Genomic DNA, 17,375 nt, shown 5'->3' with positions numbered 1-17,375 from the left:
ATTTCTCTGTTTATGTATATGTGCATGCGTGCGTGCGTCGTGTACATGCACATGTATATAAGAATACACATATACACGCACACACGTGGCGTCTCCCGCGACTGCTCTTTTAAAATATGCAATTAATAAATTATAGCGTAAATAAAAGAGTATTTTTCATTATAAAATTTGTCTTTAATTCACTTCTTTTTCATTAATGTTCTACTTCCATTTCTAAAAAAGGCATGTTAAATCAATATTCGAATTTATCGAAATTTATTAATTGTTGTCGCTTTTCCGCGATGCCGATTGGTTCTCAGGCTACGCTTACTTCGTGAGCGGCTGTCATTGTATATTTTGACAGTTATGTGTATGAAAGAGTTAATAGTACACGGAGAAAAAGTTACGGTTACTACAACAGAATAATAATGTTAATTTTCGCCCATCCATACAAAAGGGTTATGGAAACCATAGTACTCTGGAAGTGACCTATTGGTTGCCCTAACCTTAGTGAGGGTAGCTACTATATGGATGTTGCAACCATAATATATGGATGTTACAACCATAATGATTATGTGTAGGTACTAATGCTAAATATAAAAAAATTATTTATTTCGAAATTTTATTACTATTTTTTAACTAAATTTGTTTCTTAAGATGCAGTCTATGATTATAAATATTTTCTCGTATTTGAAAAAATACATTTACCTTGGTGGGATTCGAACTCGGGACCTCTGGATCGTGAGCCAACTGCCTTACGTGGTAGACTACTTCTTAATTTAATGTAAGTGTTATATATAGTCTACATATGTCATAATCAGCGCAAATATATAATTTTTCAAAAATCATCTTAAGAAACAAATTAAGTTTAAAAAGAGTAATAAAATTTTGAATTGGATATATGATATAATATTTCTTAATGTCGGGTGAATGTCAGAAACCAGTGTCGGCTTATTACGAAATTTTGTGTTCGTAAATATATTTATGAAAAAAGTATATTTATAAAGTTAAAACATCCTTATCAAATCCTTATCAAATCCATTTTATTCTATGCAGAAATTCTTTTGCGCGCGCAATGGAATTAAACTCTCAATCAGAGATTCAGTGCAGCTATATCTTATGGATCTCTCAACCATAATATTTGTGCTGCAGACCACATAAGAGAGATAGCAATAATCCTTTGGTTGAGGCAACCATATACGAGGGTATTGTAACCGAATGTCACGTATCGTAAGAACTACGGTTATGAAAACTGTATAAATGAGCATATCTTAACAGCTACATTCAATGTAATATCAATTTAACTTGAATTCATACATTTCTTTTTCAATCATAGAGAATGTTGTTGTAACAACCGTAGCAATTTTCTCCGTGATATAATAGTAATAGTATAATATTAAAACTAAATAGCGCGCGCAAAGCGCGCGTCTGTAATGCCTAATATAATAATAATAAGAATAAATTGTAGTAAGTAATCAAGTATTTGTATGTATTTTCAATCATATTTGTTATTAGATAATATTTCCTAATAGTGTGTCAATTGTATTAATATTTTATAATTAATATTATTTTAAATTTTTAGAAGTTTTTAATTTTGTACTTTATACTTATTATTATATGTATATTACATTTTTATTACCAAATAAACCTGTCTTATGTACCAATTAATTTTTAAGACTTTTTGTTTATTATTATTTAAACTTTTTAAACCTGTTTTTGGTTAAATTTATTTTTGTATAAGTTTTTGTTTTTAAATTTTTTTTTATTATTTTAAACTTTTTAAACCTGTTTTTGTTGGTAAAGTTTTTGTTTTTAAATTTTTTTAAATTATTATTTTAAACTTTTTAAACTTGTTTTTAGTTAAATTTATTTTTGTATAAATTTTTGTTTTAAAATTTTTTTTGTATGTTTTTGTTTTTACATTTTATTTTAAATTTTAGTTATTAAATTTATTTTTTTTATAAGTTTGTTTTTATTTATTAATTTTTATTTTCTGCATTTAATTTAATCTAGTTTGGGCAGCAGTCGGGAGTCTTTTTTTTTTTTAAACAATTTTTTATTTAATTTTTTTTAATTTTTATTTTCTGCATTTAATTTAACCTAGTTTAGGCAGCAGTCCGGAGTCTTTTTTTTTAACAATTTTTTTATTGTTTAATTTTTTATGGATATTCTGGATCCAGTGGTGGATTCTCAAATCTAGCACTTTTAGGCTCATATTTCATTTGATAAAAAATGTTTTACCATCTGTATGTTTTATATCGTTATCTATATCTACGCATTACCTGTAATATAAAAAATTGTGTAAATATGATTATGTAAATACAGTAATCAAATATTAAGCAAATTGAAAAAATGTACGAACTGATGGGTGGGCTCAACGTGAAAGCAGCCGTAGTCTGGCCGGCCTCACGTTCGAATCTCCGTCATGTCACAAATGCCTTGCAAAAAATACAGATCTTGAGATCTTTCATCTTTCTTGAGCTGTTACAATTGTTACTGTTACAATTCTGTTACAATTGTTGCTTTCGCTCATCAATATTAATATTCCATAAAACATTTGGTAAATCAAATTCTCACGTAAAGTGCAATTGATTATCCCAAGCACAGACAATGTTTTTTAAATGTTTTTTAAATATTTATTTTTCATTAATTATACATTGTACAATTCATTGTAAAAATTAATGTTTATTGAATATTTATTTTACATTGATTATTTATTTTAAATAGTGATTTAGAGAAAATATTTATTTGACGTTTATTTAATATTTTTTTTACATTAATATTTCATTTGCAATAATGATTTAAAAAAACATTTATTTAACATTTATTCGACATTAATTTAATATTTATTTTACATTAATTATTTATTTGCAATAATAATATGAAAAAAATATTTATTTAACATTTTTTAAATATTTATTTAATATTTACTTCAAATATTATTTTATATTAATCTTTTAATTGTAAGAGATGTTTCAATCGAATTTTTCTATTGTTTTGCTTTATAAATTATGTGCCGTTCCGTAAAAAATTTCCGCGTCATAGGACCCATAAGATTTTTTAACACTAAAGATATGTTGTAGACAAGTACTTACAGGTAAGAAGGAAGCGTCAGAGGATCGTCACTTGTCCATTTGATCATCAAAGTCAAGCAACGTGGGCGCGGTACTATACTCGGATGGGTGACCGGCTTGAGAGAGCAGTTTTTTCAGATGGACGCGCGGTTGTACGCACACCCAATATACAAAAGAAACAGTTAGGAAAGCGGTTTTTATCTTTTCCTAGATAAAGAAAAAGAACGTTCTTTAAACGTTTCTTTGTCAAAAAAGTTGTTAAAATAAACGTTCTTAAATATTTAAAAAATGTTTAATGTTGATAAAACATTTATTTAATGTTAAAAAAACATTTTTTAATGTTAACAAACATTTATTTAATATTCATTTTTATATATATAGAGATTAAAAACACATTTTTTAATGTTAAAAAAACATTTTTTACAATATTAAAATAGATATTTTTTTAATAAGAAAAAAGGATCTATCCCATTAATTTAAACGTTTTTTAAATATTTTTTTTATTACTAAAAATGTTTTTAAAAACGTTTAAAAAATATTTTTTTGCTACTTGGGTCGGCGAACCTCGCGACGCAATCCTTATCGTGACCGATACATAAGATAACAGTCGTCTTACGAGCAGCGCACCTATCCTATGCTAAATACCTGATAATGTTGGACGTTCTCGGATCTAGAGTAGGTTCGAAGTCAGCGTATACGACAAACGTTCCTTATTGTAGTTCTTGAAACTCAACCACTTGTCGTCGTCGCTCGGTAGTCGGATGGCGCAGTCGTTCTCCCGACTTTATTATGAACTTTACTAATTCAAATTCGCGAAATAAAATTCTAATTCGATAAAATATTTTCTTATATATTTTATTTAAAATTTAAAATTTTATTTAAAAATTATTTATATAGAACGCGGCGGTTCGTCAATATAATTCAGTAAATGATAATGAGCTCTTTGCCAGCTCGGTGCATGCGAAATGTGCGAGTATTTCCTTAAGCACAATTGCATAATAATAAATTAATAAACAATCAATAAATATATTAATAAACAAATAATACCAAGATTAAATATTTACCATAATCAGTTTTAGCCCATCAGTAGGGTAATATTGACAGTTCTGTATCGGGTGCTCCGAGGGGAGAGCGGGGCGGGGGGGACTCGACAGCGAGGGGGTCCTAGGGAAGGGAGGGATCAGGGTTTCGGCGTGCGCTCCGAGGGGAGAGCAGGACGGGGGGGAGACTTGAGGGCGAAAGGGTCCTAGGGAAGGGGGGGGAATCAGAGTTTCGGCGAGCGCGTCGGGACATGTTCTATAAACAAATGTCGTCTCGCCGCGCGTCGATGTTCGGCCGATAGTATTTATAAACAGATATCATTTCACACTTCAGATGCGAGCGAGCCCCTATGACAGACGGCTATAATTTATGACCTGCGACTAGCGTGACGCCAATGTCCTTTACTCTCGAAAAGGGCTGAAAGTAATAAAATCAAGCCCGTCTTCTCGTTCGCGTTCTCTCTCTCTCGCGCGCAGTCTCTCTCGCTCCCATCACCCGTTATCTCTCCTTCGCGCGCGTCTTCTCGTTCGCGTTCTCTCTCTCCCTCGCGGATGTTCTCTATCGCCTGCGTTCTTATGTTCGCCTTCTCTTTCTTTTATTCACGGATTCTCTCTCGCTCTCATCTTTTTCTCATGAAGTTATAATTAAATGTATAATACTTTATAGCAATACATAATTTTTTATATTTTAATAATTTTAATAAATTATTTTAATATCTGAAATTAAGGAGGAGGTAAGTGAAAGAATGAACATAAAACGCCGAAAAAGAAAATTGGCCTGGTAGTCTCTCGGAGACCCCCGCTGTGCACGTCTAGGGTTAACCGTCGCGATGTCCTCTTTACGCATGTTTTTTAGGACAATTTATCGGTTTTTTGGTGAACATGTGGGTCACAGGTTCACTGGGTCACGTTTTGCAGCACCGATCGGTTATGACGTCGCGCGTTATTTCTTTCTTTCCTTCTTTTCTTTCTCTTCCTCTCGAAAAGGACCGTCTTCTCGTTCGCGTTCTCTTTCTCTCCCTCGCGCGCATTTTCTCTTTCTTATTCACCCGCCCATTAATTGGACTACATGCCCTTCTCTAAAAACTAAGTTTTAAATATATTAAGTATGTATTGAAACATGCTATAAGAATTTTAATACTTCAAAAAATCAAAACCTTTTTTAAAATAAAGAAAACTAATAATGCAGCTTATATTTAAGTATCTGAAAAAATTCGTTAATCTACATAATTATGTATCGCAAATATTTTGATGAGTTGTAAATAATGTAAATATATTTTATTATATATAATTGAACTATCTAAGGAAGGGGAGAAGGAAGGGGAATAGATAATTATTATAATTATTTAATATTTTTTTTATTTCTAGAAAATTTATAACATAAAATTTAAAAAAATTTATAAGTGCAATTGTACACAAGTGGAGAATCTTTACCTGAAACACACAATGCAATAACACGATTAATATAAAGATTCAATATTTTTTTGAAAAGCGATTATCTTACCATTCTTCTTCTTCTTCTATGTCAAAAACTCATCCTTTATATCGAATAATCTACGAAACCCGTAGATATCCTCGTTGCCGGAAATTTGCCACAATATGTCCTGCAGTTCTCTGTTTGCGCGCCTTTCCGACCGCATCCACCGCCAATGCTCAATATTTATGAAACTCGGTATTATGTATTCCATACGCGGCTGTAAAATCAACATAAAAAATATTATTTTTTTAAAACACGCGCACGCACGCACAAAAGAAAAAAATAATACTCACGCAATCTCGGGGGATGCGGATCCGCACCCACCAGTCCTCCATGTGCACCTTGATCCTGACCAATCGCTGCACCCTTCGCGGCCGCATCCACTAAACAAAAGATATACATATTTAAAAAAAACTCTATATTATATGTCACTATACCTTGTCACACTTCCATACCATGATGTACCTTGGGAAAATTACTTCAATGTAGTCCATACTGCGTTCTGCAACCGTCGTTAAAATTCAGTCTCATCGAGTCCGCGAACGGCTGAAAACGCGTGTTCAGACGCTTCTTGAGATTTTTTTTTTTACACAAGTTTTGTTGTTTGTGTGACGTCTCCGCGCCTTCCAGCACTTGCAGCAGTAGTTCTTATTTAGACAGTTCTGGGCCGGGTGCTCCGAGGGGGGAGCGGGGCGGGGGGGGGGACTCGATGGCGAGGGGGTCTGCGGGGGGGGGGTCTGCGTTCCCATGCAGAGGGGTCCGAGGAGGGGGCTCGACGGCGAGGGGGTCTGCGGGGGGGGGGTCTGCGTTCCTAGTAGAGGGGTCCGAGGGGGAGGGGGGACTCGATGGCGAGGGGGGCAGGGGGAGGGGGTTTGTCAGGGCGGCCAGCGCGTCGGGGCACGTTCTATAAACATTTATAAACATTAATAAAACATTAAATAAACATTTATAAACATTTATAAACATTTATAAACATTGAATAAACATTTATAAACATTTATAAACTCGAGGGCGAGGGGGGCAGGGGAGGGGGGTTTTTCAGGGCGGCCAGCGCGTCGGGACACGTTTTGTAAACATTTATAAACATTTATAAACTCGATGGTGAGGGGGCAAGGGGGGGGGGCAGTGGGAAGACGAACATGTCTGAACATGTTTCGCGGTTGATGTCATGCGGAGAGCACATCAAATCCATCGAACGCAAGCGAGCGTGTCGGGACACGTATTATAAACATTTATCATATCGATGTTCGGCCGATAGTATTTATAAACATTTATAAATATTTATAAACATTTATAAAAACGTTTATAAACTCGATGGCGAGAGGGGCAGGGGAGGGGGGTTTGTCAGGGCGGCCAGCGAGCGTGTCGGGACATTATTATAAACGTTTATCATAATGGCGAGGAGTCCGCGTGACGTCACATGGCGCGCTCCCGCTCGCGTTGTCTTTCCCTCGCGCGCGGACTCTCTCTCGCTCCCGCGTTATTAATTTTTAGATAAAAAACGAAAAAAAGAAAATACCTTAATCTCGAAGAGGGGTGGCCCCATGGCCGCGGCCCGCCGTCACCCGTCTCAACACGGCCAATAAATTCGCGAACACCTCTTGCCGCGGCCGCTCGCGTCCGACGACCGGTTGAGCTCGCCCGCGTTCGATGGCCGCGTGGATGTTAGCGTGCAGTTGCGCGCGTCCGATGTTCACGGGGCGGTAAGCGTCCGGTTGAGCCCGCCGCCTGAGTTCGTTGTCCCAGATTAGTTCCATCCGCCCGATTCCGCGTAAGATGCGCGAAAGCGGATGGCGCGGGGGTTCGGGAGCAGCGGGCCTCTCCCCCTGAATCTCACTATCACTATCCTCTATATCTTCAAACTCGGGAGCATCGGGCACTCCCTCTTGGATATCACTTTGTTACGTCCAACCCCGGGATTAGGATAAGAAAATCCGGGAAGCAAAGGAAAGGCTAACCAGAAGGGTCGGGGTAAAGAAGGACGCAACTAGACGCTTAAGAAATTTGCTCGCAGGTACACGCTCTGAGGCGCGTGGCGCGAGCCGGACGTGCTTTCGATGGTTCGGGAAGGGTCAACGTCCGTAGAGACGATAGGACCCCTTCCGTGAGCGGTGCGACCGTAGGTCCTCTTTCGAGTCAGGGAATTCAATCCCTTTAACTCAGGATTGGACCTCGTGCGATTTCGAGAGGAAGGATGGAACTGAGAGTGAGGTCTTATTTAAAATAAAGGAACATTTAATTAAATTTTAGAAACAAATTAAACATTTATTACACAATAAAACAATACGTGTTGCTGAGATTGGTAGAGTGAACATTACAATAAAATAATGGTTGTACTGACATTGGTAGAGAATCAGGTATTGAGATAAGCCGGAGTGTATGTTATTTGAGTGTGATGGGTGTATAATTACCGCGGGTGTTACATTGATGCGGGGGTGATCGGGCAGGATCTTTGAAGGGGAAACCTATTCAATGCACCTCCTGCCCGCTATTATTACAATTCGTTTAGGATTGGAGTTACACGAATTTAACTGTGTGCGTGTGGGATGTATGTGAGTATTTAAATTAAACTAACACATAAAAGAAAAGTAAATAATTTTTATGCTATAAAGATGTTAATTGTTAATCGAGGGTAACTACTTCGGGATCGACTTCTTCCTCGAGATCGAGAGTCGAGGCGGTCGAGGAGGTCGGGGAAGCGGGAGGTTCTAGTAGACGGAGAGCTGGCTACATAAAAATGCAAGGTATAAGGTACATGAAATATTTATAGCTAGAGAGGTTCCATTAGCACTCCCGGACACTGAGTGACCAGTCTGCCTGCGCGCTTAGGAAGATTAAGGCGGGGGCGGACGGTCAAAAATGACAAATTTTACAAGGAAAAAAATGATAAAGCTCAGGGATAAAAATTATAGGAATGTTAAGTATTTGTTGCTACGAAACGCGGAAAATTATTGGCAGACGATTTCGTGGAAGAGAAAGCGCCGGCAGACTGCAACAAAGCGGCGTTAACTTTTGTGAAAAAAAAATGATAAGCTTCATGATTAAAAATTATTGGTAATAATTACTAAACTGTTAACGAAGCTATGTGCTAAATGGCAGACGAAAAAACTGAAGACAACATCGAGGCAGACTGTGATGAAGAGCGCGGTTTCGATCGCGCTTCTTAACGAGTTAGTTCCGTACGATGCGTTACTACGATATGTTATTTTGTTAATTATATTATGTCGACAATAAGATAACAATTTCTATATTATATATATATATAATAAATGCTAAAAGATATGTTTAACATTAGAATAATTTTTTTATTAACAAAGAATACTATAAAAAATTGTAGACTTATTCTATTTCGCTGTTTGCATCGGATTCATCGTACTGCATATCTTCTTCGCTTTCGCAATCGATAGCATCCTCAGATTCGATTTCGTTGATATCTGCTGAAAAACGACATTAAAAATTAAAAATGACTATTAACAAATATGAGATTGAAAGCGTGTGCAAAGATTTGTACCTTCAGACTGTTCTTGATCAATAACAACGTCTTTAACACTAGATGGTATCTGAGGTCCATCGAACCATCGGAACTGGTATTTGAAAGTTGATTATCACCCATCCGCAGTCTTCTGGTACCAAAAAAGTCGGAATTTTCTTGTGAGCGTGGCTCCATAATCTGGCGATATACATAGATCTTAAGAATTGCGGTCTTAATTCAGCTGCACAAGGAGGTATCGATGAAGCGTCAAAATTTTGTAGGTGACTTTTTTGGTACCAGAAGACTGCGGATGGGTGATAATCAACTCCAAATACCAGTTCCGATGGTTCGATGGACCTCAGATACCATCTAGTGTTAAAGACGTTGTTATTGATCAAGAACAGTCTGAAGGTACAAATCTTTGCACACGCTTTCAATCTCATATTTGTTAATAGTCATTTTTAATTTTTAATGTCGTTTTTCAGCAGATATCAACGAAATCGAATCTGAGGATGATATCGATTGCGAAAGCGAAGAAGATATGCGATGAATCCGATGCAAACAGCGAAATAGAATAAGTCTACAATTTTTTATAGTATTTTTTTCAACAAATTGATAGACGGCGATACGAGTCAGGCGCGGTACATGGTGCGCAAGTAAAGAAATTAATAGTTACAGAAGTAACGAATTACAATGTATATATATATATATATATATATATTTCAACTTAATAAACTGCGCGCCGATTATTTGTCGGACTTGAAACACAGCTAATGTTGGAAAATTAATACCCTTCCCTCCCCGGAATTAAATCTACACGATTTAATTATTTAAATTTGTTGACATTTTCACGAGTCTAATGATATATTTGAATAGTATTTTTTTGTTAATAAAAAAATTATTCTAATGTTAAACATATCTTTTAGCATTTATTATATATATATATATATATAATATAGAAATTGTTATCTTATTGTCGACATAATATAATTAACAAAATAACATATCGTAGTAACGCATCGTACGGAACTAACTCATTAAAAGCGCGATCGAAACCGCGCTCTTCATCACAGTCTGCCTCGATGTTGTCTTCAGTTTTTTCGTCTGCCATTTAGCACATAGCTTCGTTAACAGTTTAATAATTATTACCAATAATTTTTAATCATGAAGCTTATCATTTTTTTTTCACAAAAGTTAACGCCGCTTTGTTGCAGTCTGCCGGCGCTTTCTCTTCCACGAAATCGTCTGCCAATAATTTTCCGCGTTTCGTAGCAACAAATACTTAACATTCCTATAATTTTTATCCCTGAGCTTTATCATTTTTTTCCTTGTAAAATTTGTCATTTTTGACCGTCCGCCCCCGCCTTAATCTTCCTAAGCGCGCAGGCAGACTGGTCACTCAGTGTCCGGGAGTGCTAATAGAACCTCTCTAGCTATAAATATTTCATGTACCTTATACCTTGCATTTTTATGTAGCCAGCTCTTAGACTATAGTAAGGGGGCGGGATCGGGATTGACGGGGACCACGCGAAAAGGGGCCACGCGACAAACAGGGCGAGAAGATGCGACGAAAGGGCGAGAAGGCAGGACGACAGGGCGAGAAAGGGGGACAACGGGGCGATTCTGTTGTGAAGAACAGGGTTCCTCTGTAAAAGCTGGCGGAGGGGGTGGAGTCGCGAGTCGCGGAGGACCTGCGTTGACTGATTCCTGAGGGAAGTCAAGCTCCCTTCGCGCCCGCTTGTTCTGACGATTTCTTTCGTGTCTCGCGGCGTTTTTCGACCTCTTGTGGGTGGGACAGCCCGAATCCACTACAAGTTAGCGGATTGTTAAACATTAAAGTCCGTTAACTGTGGGGAAGTCGCCTCGGGTTTTGGAGATTAAAGAAATCAAAAGAATACCTCGAGTCCACTGACGAGTCAGCTAACTCGAAGTAATAGAGAGAGATTATTCCGAGTCCACCGAAAAATCGGCTAATTCGGAACAATAGAATTTTTCCGAATCCACCGATAAATCGGCTAATTCAGAACAATAGAGATTATTCCGAATCCACCGATAAATCGGCTAATTCGGAACAACGAACAGAGATTATTCCGACTCCACCGAAAAATCGGCTAATTCGGAACAATAGAGATTATTCCGAATCCACCGATAAATCGGCTAATTCAGAACAACGAACAGAGATTATTCCGACTCTACCGAAAAATCGGCTAATTCGGAACAATAGAGATTATTCCGAATCCACCGATAAATCGGCTAATTCGGAATAGTGAAGAGAATTGGAGGGTTGGAAGGGTTAACGTTTAATGTTTAACCGAGGGACTTCCCGAACGCGTGAGTGTTCGGGTGAATACAAAAGGGGTAAGATAATGATAAAAGGGACCCGATATCAATATATGAATATGTATGTAGAGGACTTACTTCTTGGTGCTGATCAAACTGAAGTAGAACAACTGAATCTCTTTGAGCCCCGTGGGTAGCTAGCTGGATCTCTTTGGGCCCTGTGGATAGCCTCTCGTCGATACTCAATGAGTTTAAGTCCACGCACAGAATTTAACTTAAAACTTGAGATCGGATTTGAATGTGATACTGTTCGTAAACGGAAGAGAGGCGAAGTAAATTGAAATGAACCGGGCCGAAGAAGTGAACTGTCAGAAGAGGAGCTGCACTAAGAGGGCGAGTCCCGTAATGTCGCGATTTTTATAGGGAAGTTTCAAGGATGGAAAGGGTGGGTTTCGTTGTGGGAGGTGTCTGGTTTCGTCTTGGGAACTTCTGGTTGGCAGGATGTTTCTAATTTTTGTTTAAAGGATTTTTTATTGGGTGAGATGTTTCTCACCCAAGAGCTAGATTTTTAAGTTTTCGCCTATCCTAGAAAGCTAGAGACGGTTGTCGATTTTTCCGGCCGTTCATTGGTGAGTTGTCTCGTAGGGCCCCACTGTCTTATCGGGGGTGCGACCCAGCGATTCTTCCAGTGACTCATTTGTTTTTGACTAACGCCGATTTCTCTTTTATTAGGGTTCCTTATTTGTCTCGCGACCCTACTTTCAGTATCGACAGACAAATGCATTCCATCTAATCTTAATTGCAGTTTTATTGCAAACAGAAACTTCCGCCACGTGCTCTTACAGGATTTCCAAAAGCACGCTTTAGATCTCGTTTCTATTTGTCGGAACATTGCGCGGGCAATTTTGAACTAGTCGCGCGATGCAATAAAGATCCTAAGCAACCTCTTCGTCTGGGATTAAGGCCCCTTTTGGCGCGTCGTGGCGCCGGGTTTATAGTTATGAGTTGATAAAGACTGATCACGTATGTCCCGTCTGTCAGTAGTTTGTCATCTGGAAGGTTGCTCTTTAGTTGCCCAACCAAATAGGTATTTTGATCATAAAAAAAAGGAATGTGAGGGGATCAAGGCTCACTTGCCGATCGACAACCGTCCGTGCTCAGTTTACTTATCTTAATCTTAAGGCCTATCGTAGGCGCATAGGAATTTCCGCGAAAAAGGGAAATCGTGGAGTTCGCAGGACGTAACACTTTTTTCTATCTGTTATTATATCTCTTCTCTCTGGCGACTTTTTACCCGCCTCCACTATAGCCGTCGTTGAATTTTTAGTCTCGTCGTGGCCGTGAGCGTGCTTAAACGTGTTTCGTCCGAATATATATTTTTTTTAAAGGATTAGTGACGCAGTTATTTTTGTGATGCCTCCACGCATACCATTTGACAACGCTCGTGAAATAGAAAAAAGTGTTATTCAGGGGGGAGTGCCCGATGCTCCCGAGTTTAGGACACCTGCGTTATTCTTTGACAGTTGTACCGCCCCAGTCAAACTCCCCGCCTGGCAGTGTCCTCGAATCGGATCACGCGGGAGTATTAACGGCGATCGGCCGCGAGGCCTCACGCCACTCTGACACGCTTGGCTCTAGAACACCGTGACCGCCGGGGCACGAAGCCCTTGGAGCACGCGCTCCGCCTAACCGAGTAAGTAAGGAAGCGATGAAAGTAGTGATATTTCACCACTATTATGATTAATTATCCGTGGATTTTAAACGTCATGTTCTTGAGGACAAGGCAATATTAACAATAGAGAAGAAAATGCCGACGTGTAACGAATTAGTTTTAGATAATTATAAACTTAAAATAGGTAGTGTAAGAGACTTAGCTACCAGAAAAGAATTAACTAAAACTATTGTAAATCATGATAATATTTTTGGTAGTAAATTCGCCATTACTCTACCAAACGTTGATCATAAAATAAATGAATGTAAAATTCAAATTAAATATAAAACAGATCCAGAATTACCTGCACTATATTGGCTGAAACCGGAACAAACTTCCGATGGAAAACATCCCCTATTAATAGCTAACAGCAAGCTTACATATGCCAGAAGTATATTTCCATGTCAAGATACACCATCAAATAGAATCGCATTCGATTCGGAGATTACTGTACCAAGAGGTCTTAACGTTATGATGCCTAGGTCTAAAAGAATGGCTAAAAAAAAAGCAAGATAAATATGTCTTTTCTGGTACGCCATGTATACCACCACATGGGATACACATTATAGTAGGTTCACTGAAAGAGGTAGGCATATACGAAAGTAGTGGGAATGTAAAATGCACCTTATGGACTGAAGAGAAATACTTTCAGCACGGTAGAATGGCTCTTAATGACATTGTGGCCATGCTGGATAATATCAAAGAGTCGTGTGGTTTGTCGGATGCAGTTAATGTATGTATTACTTCACCAAATATGCCGGAATTCGATACACAATATCCTCTGGTAACATTCGTGTCGTCAAATTTACTTGGCGGCGAATGTTCTATGATTAATAAAATTGTTCAAAATATTATTGAAACCTGGTAGAGAAGGTGAGTCGTAAGAAGAAGCGAACGACAGTGGAAAGTAAGCGGTGATAATAAAAATTGTTCCGGAAGGTCTAAAGGTAAAGGTAGAGGTGGAAGAGGTAAGCACGATGGATCAGAGAGAGAGAGGGGGGCGTGAGAGGAAAGCAGAGCAAGGGAGAGGAAAGTAATTAATTGTGCGTGTTACAGATAACCTAGGAAAGATGGAATTTAGAGGAAAATTTACAATGGAGACAACTTAATTTTTTTCCTTTTTGCATAAATTTTACTCGAATGCTTTATTTCACCGATATTGTTTTACATCTTTTAAACAAAATTTTTCATTGAATCTTTTAAAAGTTACTTCTCGCACAGAATTAAATCGGGAAAAATCAAGATTTTACTCAGCTGCGTGCGCAGCATTTTTCCAAAATGACGTAAACGAAACTATATAAACGGAACTAATCCCACGAACTCGAATTCATTGCAGTCTCTCCGTTCGAAGCATCGATTTCGCGAATGAAAAACGCGCTTCTCAGTTCTCGTCCGGTGACTTTGATTATTTGTGTCATACGATACAGTGAAGTGAGAACAATGGCCAGCCATAAAGACGCCAACAATTCCGAGAAGCGACAGTACACTACGAATGCGTGCGATATCTAATCAGGGAAATCGAGTTAAATCTCCCCAAGAGTTACATAGATCCCGCTATTGTAAAACTAACGCTAAGAGGAAATTACGACGATACTGAACGCAATGTACGCACAATTACCGATTTAACTTTCCTCGATATGTCGTACTTTAGCATAATATTTTAGTTTTTATCTTAATCTAATTATCTATATTAATATCTATATTAATCATCTTGTTACATTTGTGTGTTTCAGGTAAAGAAGTTGCCTTGAACTCCCATTATTCTATTACTTCCTTTTATTTACATACTTAAAAATATGGGACAAGATAGAAACTGTTGGAATATTTTTTCATTCTCTTTTACAATTTGCTTTCTCTTACCGCATCATAAACAGATTATATTTGTATTTTTCATAGAAAATAAATATCTAATGGTTACTCATATGAGAAAATTGTAGACAAAACAATTGCTTTTTTATTTATCTGTTATTTCTATATTCCCATCATCACAATTTTCTTAATTTTTACAACCAAACGAATTTTAGAAAAATATTATATGAAAGTGTTTCATTGTTTTAATGAAAGTAATAAACCTTATAAATAGTAATTACGTTGTAATATACATCTGATATATATAGAGTTAACTTGACACAAGTTTCGCGATCGGCAACCGATTAGGAGGAGAAGCAAGTTTTCCGTATCGGTCCAATTACTGGTGAAATTACAGTCGGGGCCGAATCTGACGACTAAGAACGCTTCGCCGCGTATATAACACGAGTCATATATCTAATCTAGATTATTAATTAAATCTGGCGTATAAAGCTGCTTCAGCTTGCAAACTCCGAAATATATTACCCCGAATCACTAAATTAATGTAGCCGCGAGTCGATTGCGGGGAGATGTTTCGCCCGGGAAAATGATGTTGCAGCGTTAGGAAATAATAAATAAAGCATAAACTTAACCGAATGAATGTAGTGTAATCATTTCGCTGTAATATTTTCTCACATCAGGTCGCTATAAAATTCCGCTAATCAAAATTGGAGCGCGGCAAAAAAAACGCGAACGCGGTACCCCCTTTCCCCCTCCCCGCCCGCGGCGCGGCAAAAAACGCGAACGCGGTACCCCCCCCCGCGGTATACCACCTCTTAGCGGTATCCCCCCGCCCCTCACCCCCCTCGAGCACCACCCGGGGGTAGAATGCCCCTAGCTTACCTACTACCGTCTTCAAAAATTTCGGCATCCACACAAGTCCAATCCTAAAAAGTAATAGGAAAATTCTTGCGCAAAGGCAAATCGAAACGTAAAGAAGAAAAGAAACCAATATCGTCAAATAATTGTATTTGGTTTACGCAAATTATAGAGAATTTATTAAGAAACAAAAACGCTTCGATTGCAAATGTTTCTTTACAAACGGAAGACTTGGAGCATACTACACTTTCAGATGTCGCAACAACTTTGCAAAATGGAATCAATAACGCATTCCACAAGTTGGAAGTCGACATAAGTGCATGCCCTTGTCTAACCAGAGAGCCATACAATTTCGGTGGAGTTGGATTAGATGTGCGGCAATCCATCAGTAATAAGTGTCGGAAGTAGTGCGAGATTTATACTGACCTCGCGACCTAATACCGCAACTTTGAATATTCGGGAAATATTATCGACCATTTGCTACGAATCTTTCATCATCGAAGCTGGTTATACTGCACAGCCATACACGCCTTACAACGCACATCTCATTATGAACGCGATGTACAGAGCTCCTGCGAATATCACGTCTGACACAGAACATCACACATAGAGGAAGCTCTCGGTTGATTGTCGGAATTATCTCTCTTTTTTTATTAATCTTGACCACTTAAATACACATAAAAAGAGAAAATAAATATATATATGCATATTGTGTGTATATTGCAACCGTAAACTAAGCCATAAGTACTGCTTTTTGTCCATGTGAAAAAGCGCCGTATCGTAAAGTTGATAGTACCTTATTGACACTCGTTGAACAAATACCATGGATAATAAAATGGAACAAAGAGCAAATATTAAATTTTGTTTCAAACTGGACATAACAGTTAGCAAAACGCACGAAATGCTAGAGGAAATGTACGGTAGTGATGGTTTGGCTGATTACCCTTACGAAAAAGTAGTACTAGCAATCAGTACTTAGTACTGAGTGATCAGTACTCGTAGTATTGAGAGTATTAGTATGTTAATACTCATGAATACTGCAGAATGGTCAGTACTGTGTCTGTCAGTGCTTACAGTAGTGGCAGTACTACAAGCAATAATACTCATTAGTACTTCAAAGTATTGAAGTGGTCAGTACTTTATCAGATTAATATTCGGAGTACTATCATGATAGTACTGCCAGTACTGTAAGAAACTAATAGGCACAGCACTGACCATTCTGCAATATTCATGAGTATTAACCCTCAGTTACCTCACCAGGGTCTAAGTGACCCTAGACGTGTTTAAAACTCGCGCCCTTTTTGAACGCGCAGTGGTGGGGACTCCGAACCCGGGGGGGGAAAAAGTTTGAAGGGTCTAGCACTAGCCTGGTGACGTGCGAGAGTCAGTTCGGTCGAAGCAGCCACGGCAGACAGCGAGAAGTGGGACGATAGGGTCACTCAGACCCTGGTGAGGTAATATCGTGACAAAAACGATTACTGTCAAAATACAAGTAAATAAGTAAATCTTATTAAAAACAGTGTATTTATGCAATATAATGATAGAAAAAATATTCTCTGTTGCATAGAAAGTAAAATATTGGATTTTATTAGTTTACAGAATCAAATAATATCTAGTAGCTTAGCGTCAAAATATTAATTTTACGGCAGCTGTGACATTCTCAAGTAAACTCCAG

The 17,375-nt window shown here is 37.9% G+C and overlaps 1 long non-coding RNA gene across 2 annotated transcripts; it reads right to left on the bottom strand.

The window, feature by feature from the left end:
* Positions 1 to 5,435: 5,435 nt before the first annotated feature.
* LOC139784240 (uncharacterized) lies at positions 5,436 to 15,613 on the bottom strand. 2 transcript variants are annotated; one of them, XR_011721507.1, is made up of 4 exons: positions 11,461 to 15,613; positions 5,864 to 6,116; positions 5,598 to 5,787; positions 5,436 to 5,527 (listed from the first exon to the last, which is right to left on the bottom strand). It is a non-coding gene; the product is annotated as an uncharacterized lncRNA (long non-coding RNA). The 2 variants fall into 2 exon arrangements; XR_011721506.1 differs by lacking the exon at positions 11,461 to 15,613 and having other exon boundaries at positions 5,864 to 6,271.
* Between the last annotated feature and the right edge of the window lie 1,762 nt (positions 15,614 to 17,375).

This window comes from Temnothorax nylanderi, unplaced genomic scaffold (genome assembly GCF_030848795.1).
Source record: "Temnothorax nylanderi isolate EJ_2023f unplaced genomic scaffold, tnyl_v1.0 TNYL_tig0600_pilon, whole genome shotgun sequence".
In the NCBI taxonomy this organism is placed as follows: domain Eukaryota; kingdom Metazoa; phylum Arthropoda; class Insecta; order Hymenoptera; family Formicidae; genus Temnothorax; species Temnothorax nylanderi.
This window is presented reverse-complemented; position numbering and strand designations above follow the sequence as displayed.